Raw genomic sequence first — 10,000 nt, forward strand, 5'->3', positions numbered from 1 at the left:
TGAGATGACCTGTCTTGCCATCACGCGCTCCAGCGATGTTCTTTGGAAACTTAGCGTGTGTTTGGAAGACAAACCGGTTTGGTCCCAAACGTGTTGCGGTGCATAGTTGGGTTTTCGCCCACATCCTCTCACGCCGGCCAATAGCCACATTTGACAATACCAGGCTCCCTCATGTGGCTCAAACATGACCTGCAGATGTAAATGTTAAATACAAGACTATGGAAGAAAAACTCATTAGGTGCCTGATAACAATCTCCTCTGACCCACTGTGGGTCCTGATCATATGAATTGTTATATTCTGTAGATATTCTTCATTTCATTATTCTTTTGTCTATGAAAGTTCAGGTTGTATGAGGTCAGTTTAACAAATATTATCTGTGAGAAGTGTCTGAGAAACGTCCGGTGGTCTGTTCCTCAAGGTTCCTCAAGGTTCCTCAAGGTTCCTCAAGGTTCCACGCTCTGCACTTCAACACCCACACCTGTTATCAGTATATTAACATTAGAGAAGCAGACTGGTCGTTGCACATTCCAGCCTTGTGAGAAAAGATGAGGACATGATTCTCCTCCTCTTCGACAAGTTAGAGCCAATTAAATGTGAGATGTTCATGACGGAAAACTGTGTGTTAAAGAGCCAAACCTCTGGCTTTTTTTGGACGGTCAACCTGCGTGTTGACTGGACGACTCCCTGCTGTCAAGACTGCAGCGCTTGTTACTTTACTTGATCAAGGAAAATGAATTCAGAGAACGGGAGAAGTTGTTTGACTGAGTTCTCCCGGAGGCTACACCAGGCATCCAATAACTATTACGCACTAACGCTCTCACGATGGCTACTGCTCATGTGCAACTCTCAACGGAGATTAAATTGAACGTGAACAATAATTAGATATTCAATAAAGATGAATGGAACACATGTTGTCACAGCTCCATGTGCCCGTGTTGTATGATTTAGAGGTATTTCTGATCCAAGTGTCCTGCAGCTGCATCAGGCATTTACATATGTTGTGTTCACACCAAACGAGAAGGACATTTATTTTTGCATTGTACGATTAAATAAAAAGTCAAGGCAAAGATGCTAATTCATGCTAGGACGTCCTGATGTTATCCAATCAGAACTCTGTGGGCACTGGTGCACCCAGAACTCTACGATACCTCATATTTATAACTGTGTGTATTCATGTTTGTGTGTGAACCATGCAAAATGTATGGTACAAACAATAACATAATATTCACGGATATATGGCATTACTTTGAGCGTTGATGGAGCATTAGCTAAGCTTAGCACCAGAACTTACAAAGCATGAATCATGACTTCTTTTTTTTAAGTCAGCATTATCAAGTAGTTATTTTGGCTTCCTTTTGAACATGTTTGTTGCAATTAAATTACGACCAAATGGGTTTATTTGGGGTTCATATAGCTGTAGTAAACCAGCCATTGTGTGACTTGCTGGAGTCGGTGAAGACGCCCACAACACACCGAGGTGCGATCAGCACTGCGTCCCTTGTTTAGTGAAAGTAGAGCTGACTGTGTCTCCAGTGAGAATGTCTATCGGCTCATCAGAAGAACAGAAGCCAAGAGACAGAGAGCTAAGTGTGTCGGGGGGCCGCTTCAGGAGATGTGGACCATTAATACAGCAACTGTGTCCTTTGAGCAGGATGTGTGGAGGATCCCTGGGATGGTAAAGGGAGGATCAACTGGGTAGTGGAGCAGAACTCTGCAGAACCTCACAGGATGCTCCCTCAAACCACCATGTATCTAAGTCCTGAATTATTGAAAGAGATGCAGAGTGAATGCATCGCAGAGAGAGAGACATGGAAAACTTGATCTGGCCTTGGAAGAGATTGTGCACTCTAATGAAAAATACAATTAGGCCTGATCTCCTTGTCTGCTGCCTCGACACAACCGATTAGTGATTAGAGCCAAACATAGACATGTTTCCTCTGGTCTATTTCCGTCTGTTCCTCTCTCCCTCCATCTTGCCCAAGACTGATACCATGGCACCAAATCAAGGCCACATTGGATATTAACATGCATGTTTCAGGAGCCACATGTTCTAATTTTGTTTTCCTTTTTACTAGAAGTGTGTAAAGTGTGTGAGTGTGTGTTGTCTCCGGTGAGAAAGCAGTGCAGTCATGCTGACTCACAGGTCTACACCTGTTTGACAAAAAGTACTGAGAAGCCAATCAAAAAATGACCTTCACTAAAGTGTATGTAAATATTTTGTGCATAAATATTCTGTTCCGCCTCCAGAGCAAAGGGCTCTTCACAGCGTTTCAGCAGGAGTACAGTGACAGAAGCTCCTTTTTAGTGAAAACGCTGTTTTCTTTAGTGGCCCCTCAAAATAAACTGCAGTGTGACGTCAGGGTGATGAAAGCAGCGTGATGCCAATTGGTCATTGGTGCTTTAGCAGAATAAATAATAAATAATAGCACCACTCTAATGCTTCTAGATGTTACAGCATTGACATTGAGTGGCTTTGCAGCAGCAGCAGCATGTGTTGCTCTTGTTCTGTAGTGACAGTTTCAGTGTGTTGCAACACGTTCTCTCTCCAGACTCAACAGCTTGCTCAGTGGCCCTGCGCTCCCCTCCGCTCACTGGTCCTCCCCATTTCATCCCGTTTGGCTTCAGAGTCCTCCATCTGGAAACATTTGTGCTGTTAGATTTGATTTACATCATCATTTTATAGCCGTCAACGACAGTAAAGCACATAACTGTGGAGGAAGTGAAATGATCAGAGTCGCTTGGCTCACAGGTTTTTGGGGATCCCATGAAATTCCCTCCAGGACACCTGGGGATCCCAGGACCCTTATGTTGAGAACCACTGCTCGAGCTTCAATTGTGCACGTTTTCCCTCTTTGTTAAGTTAAGTTTACATGCTTTAGTCCTGTTACAATGCTTTAGTCCTGATACCATACTTTAGTCCTGTTACCATGCTTTAGTCCTGATACAATGCTTTAGCCCTGTTACCATGCTTTAGCCCTGTTACCATACTTTAGCCCTGTTACCATACTTTAGTCCTGTTATCATGCTTTAGCCCTGTTACCATACTTTAGCCCTGTTACCATACTTTAGTCCTGTTACAATGCTTTAGCCCTGTTACCATGCTTTAGTCCTGTTACAATGCTTTAGCCCTGATACCATACTTTAGTCCTGATACCATGCTTTAGTCCTGTTGCAATGCTTTAGTCCTGTTACAATGCTTTAGCCCTGATACCATACTTTAGTCCTGTTACAATGCTTTAGTCCTGTTACCATGCTTTAGCCCTGATACCATACTTTAGTCCTGTTACAATGCTTTAGCCCTGATACCATACTTTAGTCCTGATACCATGCTTTAGTCCTGTTACAATGCTTTAGTCCTGTTACAATGCTTTAGCCCTGTTACCATACTTTAGCCCTGATACCATGCTTTAGCCCTGATACCATACTTTAGCCCTGATACCATGCTTTAGCCCTGTTACCATACTTTAGTCCTGATACCATGCTTTAGTCCTGTTACCATGCTTTAGCCCTGTTACCATGCTTTAGTCCTGATACCATGCTTTAGCCCTGTTACCATACTTTAGTCCTGATACCATGCTTTAGCCCTGATACCATACTTTAGTCCTGATACCATGCTTTAGCCCTGATACCATGCTTTAGTCCTGTTACCATGCTTTAGCCCTGTTACCATGCTTTAGTCCTGATACCATGCTTTAGCCCTGTTACCATACTTTAGTCCTGATACCATGCTTTAGTCCTGTTACCATGCTTTAGCCCTGTTACCATGCTTTAGTCCTGTTACCATGCTTTAGCCCTGTTACCATACTTTAGTCCTGATACCATGCTTTAGCCCTGTTACCATACTTTAGTCCTGTTGCAATGCTTTAGCCCTGTTACCATGCTTTAGCTCTGTTACCATGCTTTAGTCCTGTTACCATGCTTTAGCTCTGTTACAATGCTTTTGCCCTGATACAATGCTTTAGCCCTGATACAATGCTTTAGCCCTGATACAATGCTTTAGCCCTGATACAATGCTTTAGCCCTGATACAATGCTTTAGCCCTGTTGCCATACTTTAGTCCTGATACCATGCTTTAGCTCTGTTACAATGCTGTTTCTGAAGGAACTGGATTCAGTTCATTTCATTTGAGAAATGCTTCGTCTGTGATCACTCTTGAGCCGACTGGACCAGAATGTGACTGAACTTGTGATAAGGATGCATTATTTACAGCAGCTCATCTGAGGCCCAGATGGAGAGGAGGAGAGGAGGAAGAGGCTGCAGGCTCTGCCTCTCCACTTCACTGTTACAGCACGCTTTTTACCCAAAATGCATTTCTTGTTGAGAAACAGTATATCATTATGGAGTAGAACATAACATTTTAACACCTCTTTTGCCGTTCTCTCCTCTCTCCTCCTCTCCTCTCTTCTCTTTTCCTCTCATTTCCTCTCCTCTCTTCTCTTTTCCTCTCATTTCCTCTCCTCTCTTCTCCTCTCCTCTCATTTCCTCTCTTCTCCTCTCCTCTCTTCTCCTCTCCTCTCATTTTCTCTCCTCTCTTCTCCTCTCTTCTCCTCTCATTTCCTCTCCTCTCATTTCCTCTCTTCTCTTCTCCTCTCCTCTCATTTCCTCTCCTCTCCTTTAACACCTCACCTCTGTCCTTCTCCTCTTTGTTTGTCACCTTCTCTCCTTCTCTCTTCACCTATTTCCTGCGTCTCTCTCCCTCTGGGTATCATCCTCCACCTCCACCTTCTTCCCTTCTCTCCTGTCATTCCTCTCCTCTTCTTTCTATCATTCTCTATTCCCCATTTCTTTTCTTAACCTGATAGATAGATAGATAGATAGATAGAGATATATATATATATATATATATATATATATATATATATATATATATATATATATATATATATATTTTCATCCTGCAGTCCCCGTGGCAGAACTGCCAGCACTCCTCTAAACACAGCGGCGAAAAAATAGAAAGATGCCCCGAGGAGAGACTTAACATATCAGCTCCTATTTGCACACAGTCACAGCTGTCTGCTGGCATTTCACCACAGACCTTTTAATAAAACATTAGGAGCACAGGAACTTTCACGCTAGTTTTGAAAGTCAAACTAAAATTAAAGCTGCTCGCAGCTGTGACTGGGCCCTCGCTTCCAGCACGTCGGAGACGGCGGCGGGTCGCCGGCTCGTCCGACCGAGAACGTTCCCCTGCCAGGCGGATGTTCGAGGCGACCCTTCGGGCTTGAAGCGAGGGCCCAGTCACATGAAAGTCTGGGCTACTCAGGTGAGGTATATGGCCAAATGAATCAAATGAGGTCAATTATGCATATATATATATATATATATATATATATATATATATATATATATATATATATATATATATATATATATATATATATATATATATCTTCAGAGATTCATCACTGCATCTCCATCAGTTCTAGTTCAGACTCTCTTCACTTCTTCTGCATCATCAGGAGTCGAGAACAGCTTGAATTCTTTCTCAATGGCAGAAAGATCTGGGAAGCGCAGACTGAGTTCTGTCATTTCATGTGATGACAGACACATATTTCCTCTTTTTCACAGAAAGGGAATATACATGTAAATATGTATATAAATATATATAAAAGATAAAAATATGTATTAAAAGTGATCAAAAGCTTGAGGTTTCATGGAAGGGCGTGGAAGTGGTGTGACGACTATTGCATGTGGTTCGTGATCATGCAGCAAGCTGTGGTAACTCCACTGTACTTTGTCAAAACTGTTCCAAAGTTAACATGCTTTATGAGAGGCATGGCTGGAAGACTTCTGCATGCCAATATTAATATCAATCAATATCAATGCGCCACCTACTGGGAAACTATGGCAATTTGAACTAGAAATGAATGACGAAAATGAAATTGGCCGACATGTGTGCCAAATTTCAGGTCAATTGGTGATAGGGGGCAAAAACTGTGGGCTTTCACAACTCACAGGTTGTCAAAAAATACCACGTTTTTTAGGGGGCGCTATCTGACTTCCTGTACGGTTTCTGAGTCGGTAGAGCTCACGCAGCGCCTCTGACGCGGGATTTCCCCCGCAACAAGAACCACACTTCGTTATGACATGACAAAACAATACATGATTAAAAAAAGCAGCACACAACGCAACGCCACCGCAGATGAAACACAAAAAGCAACTCACCGGATGCTGTTCATTAAAGACAAAGTCCATCCGCCTGTCCTTATTAACAACGAGTTCAGCAACGCGGTCGGAGCTTCAGTTCCAGCAACAGGCGCCATGGACCGGTGAGGACAGCCGAGCCTCGGAACCCCGGAAACCTCCACGCGTTCTAGGGCAGAACATATCCGCTCGACAGCAGCAGTCGACGCCTCAAATCCTCCACCAAGTCCGCTAATCTTCCACCGAGCGCCAAAACACGGAGAAAAAACAACATGTCACAACTTCTCTAGCTTCAGCCTGAACCGTTCCAGCTCCCACTGAGCTCCGCCCTGTTGACACACTGGCCAATCACAGCGCATGTTGATGGTCACGCTGGGCCACTGACCAATCACACGTCCACGCCCCCTCGCAGGCCATGCACGTCAAATAATCCGCCCAGCTTGACAATCAACCACAACGTCCACTCCCCGTGTACTTTAATCTGCAAAGGCCTGTTTAAACTGCCTTGCTGGCCTGGAGACACAGGAGAGAAAACATCTGATTGGATGAAAGCTTCTCCTTCAAACCAGCTGCAGTCTGATAGCTGAAGACTGCAGGCTGAGCAACAGAGCTGTACAATGAGAAAATAATCTGATAGGGAAACATAATTATAATACATGTAGTGTATTTGTGAAAAACAATGAAATTATAAAATAGCTATAACTTTATGATTCTGTTTAGGCCAGCAGAGAAGGCTTAGAAGGCCCTGATGGCCCACCACTGAGGAAGAAAATGAAATTGGCCGACTTCTGGTACGGTTTAGAGCATGGTCCCAAGAGAGTTATTTTTAAGTTTATATGTGGTACATGCGCCTATCAAATATTGTATATCTATGTTGAACGTACTGCGAGGGCTGCTTTGTTGAATTTAGTTGAATTTACCCCTAAGAAGTTAATGGGTCCTTTTCTTTTGAACACAAAGAGATACAAACAAGCTTTTGATATATTGTGATGAAATTGAACCTTTAATGATCCACAGAGAATTTCATAAAAATCAAAGCCAGCGTTTAGGAAGATTTGAGGAAAAAATGGTTTTGCATAAAATTCAAAATGGCGGAAATTCTAAGCAGGTGGAGCTAAATGTTCTCCCGGAGCTTTTTGTAGAGCAGAACCACCCGGACATGTGTGCCAAATTTAAGGCCAATTGGTGATAGGGGGCAAAAACTGTGGGCTTTCACAACTCACAGGTTGTCAAAAAATACCATGTTTTTTAGGGGGCGCTATCTGACTTCCTGTACAGTTTAGAGCATGGTCCCAAGAGAGTTATCTTTAAGTTTACATGTGTTACATATTCCTAGCAAGTTTCATACATGTAGGTCAACTGTAGCGCTGGGGCTGCTTAATTGAATATTTGTAGGGGGCGCTATCGAGCCAACGTGCCATTCTGAGTCATTCAAATCACATCAGGTAACTACATCTTTGCCTTTAATTGAGTTTGCCAAGTTTAGTTACGTTTCGAGCATGCCTAGTCCCTCAAAAGTGACTTTGTTGTTGACCGCGAAGGATGGGTCGCCACGGCAACAGCGTTTCATGAAATATCAAAATCTTTAGGGGCTGGCATCATGAAAGTCTTATGTTTGTCTAGAAGCAGTTGGAAGTTGATCTGATTGACCGACTAAGAGAAGCAAGCCAAAGTATAGAATATTTACTTCCTGTTGCCATTAGGTGGCGCTATGACTCTAATAATAAATTAGACTGCACATGTCTTCAGGCCTGGAGGCTGATCAAACATGTGAAACCTGGAAAGGATCTTATCATGTGGAGTCGAGTTACATCGGTTTATTCGGTCCTGGCGAAGGATCGAACTTCTGCGATGGACCGACGCTACGCCGTTCAACGGATCCTTACAATCTTCAAGGTGATGCATTATCAATGTCTTAAGTCTCTTCCGACGCATTTTGAGAGGGATCTGAATAATCTGTGAGGAGCGCGGTGTACAAGTAGAAAACATGTAACTTCCTGTTGCCTCTAGGTGGCGCTATGACTAGGATTAAAAATGATCATATGGATGTCTTCAGGGTCAAGAGGTCATGACATATGAGAAATATGGAGTAGATTCCATCATGTACGGCCGAGTTAAAACAACTTCCATTTTCATGGAAAATGGTGTCTCTTTGCCGCTGCTCTGCGCTCACATAGTTCAATATTTTGAAAATCCTTTGATAACTTTTCCCTGCAAAGGTCTCAACATCATATTGCCCGAATGTGAAATCAATCGTGTGTAATCTCTAGGAGGAGTTCGTCAGAATACAACGCCTGAAAACAAGGAAAATGCCAAAATTGAGCGGTTCACTGCAGCGCCCTCTAGTGTTTGAATATTATGAAACAATTTGAGTACGTTAAGGGACACGATGTTGACATATGCTACAAAGTTTGTGAAGATAGGCCAAGTAATTAGGAAGTTATGTGTATTGACATATTGAGCCACGCCCCTAAGAGGTTAATTGGTTAATAACTAAACTAAACGCAATGAGATATCAACAAAGTGGGAGATATCATTTGATCACATTGAGCCAATGATGATCCACAGGAAGTTTCATAAGAAATAGACCTATCGTTTAAGAGGAGTAGGCAAAAATGTGTTTTTTATAAAATTCAAAATGGCGGAAAATCTAATTAGGCGCATTTTAATTTCACGGATGAGTTTTTTGTAGAGCAGTCCCACCCGGACATGTGTGTAAAATGTCAAGTCAATCGGTCAAAGTTCGCAAAAACGGTGGGCTTTCACATCTAAAGGGGGCGCTATAGAGACATTTTCTCAGACTTTTGGTCGACACCCAAATTATATTAAAATTTTCGCCGAGTCGGATGGGTGTGCAAATTTTGAAGAATGTAGGTTTATCCCAAGCACCTCTTTTCCCTGCGCATAGGTCGACAATAATAAACAAACATTTGAATAACAATAGGTCCTCGACTCTGACTACGTCAGTGCTCGAGCCCTAATAATAATAATAATACATAAACATGCAGTCGCAGTCGAGCTGCTCACAAACATCTCTGGGACATCAGCCGTCACACCAACACACACTCTTCACCTGTTTCACCACACATTTACACAAACAGTTGAACCTTCATGTGCACGACCTGACACACCCGTCTCTCCACAGCCCGGGGAACCTTTCATGGATCCTCAGCTCATTTATTTTCCCTTCACAGAAAGCTAACTCGCCTACCAACAGTTATCCATGTGACAAAGTTCACATGCAGGAATCATTTTATAGTAACTGCACACGTTGAAGCTGTACATGAATGATGTTAATATAGACAGTTCTTACCAAATTCATCAAATTTGAATTGGTTGAAAATGTCTCAAAACTTCATTTACTGTTTTAAATCATCCCTGAAGCTTGCAAGGCCACTTCTGACACCGTGGACCGGTTAGTTATAGTTATTATTATTGTAGTTTTTTATGATATACAATTAAATAACTTTTTAGGATTTATAGAATGACATACCATACATTTTTAGGACTTTTTAAATATCTTTCTGAACAGTTTTCATATTTTTTACGACACACTATACTATTTTATGGACATTTTTATGACATAATATACTATAATGTTTCGCTTTTGAAAATAAATACTATACAATGACTTTTACGACCTATCAAAAGGCACCTGTAATACGTTTGAGGTTACCTCATTAATGTTTTGTGAGTTTGGATTCATGTGGATTAAAACAGGTTATAATAGTGACATAAATAATGGTAAAATGATGGCTTAATGGCTCGCTTTGTATTTAATTGCTGCTAATAAAGTTGACGTGGAGCCAATGATTCCTGCTGTATGTGGAACGCACTGCAGGTTCTGGACTGGTT

At 42.2% G+C, this 10,000-nt stretch overlaps 1 protein-coding gene across 1 annotated transcript in view; it reads left to right on the forward strand.

Annotated features, from left to right (window-relative positions):
* LOC306750490 (phospholipid phosphatase-related protein type 5-like) overlaps positions 1 to 10,000 on the forward strand; it is a gene marked incomplete at both ends in the record, with an annotated part of 71,858 nt that overhangs the window by 50,019 nt on the left and 11,839 nt on the right. The gene's annotated exons all lie outside the window — the stretch shown is intronic.

This window comes from Taurulus bubalis (genome assembly GCF_910589615.1).
Source record: "Taurulus bubalis genome assembly, chromosome: 18".
Classification (NCBI taxonomy): domain Eukaryota; kingdom Metazoa; phylum Chordata; class Actinopteri; order Perciformes; family Cottidae; genus Taurulus; species Taurulus bubalis.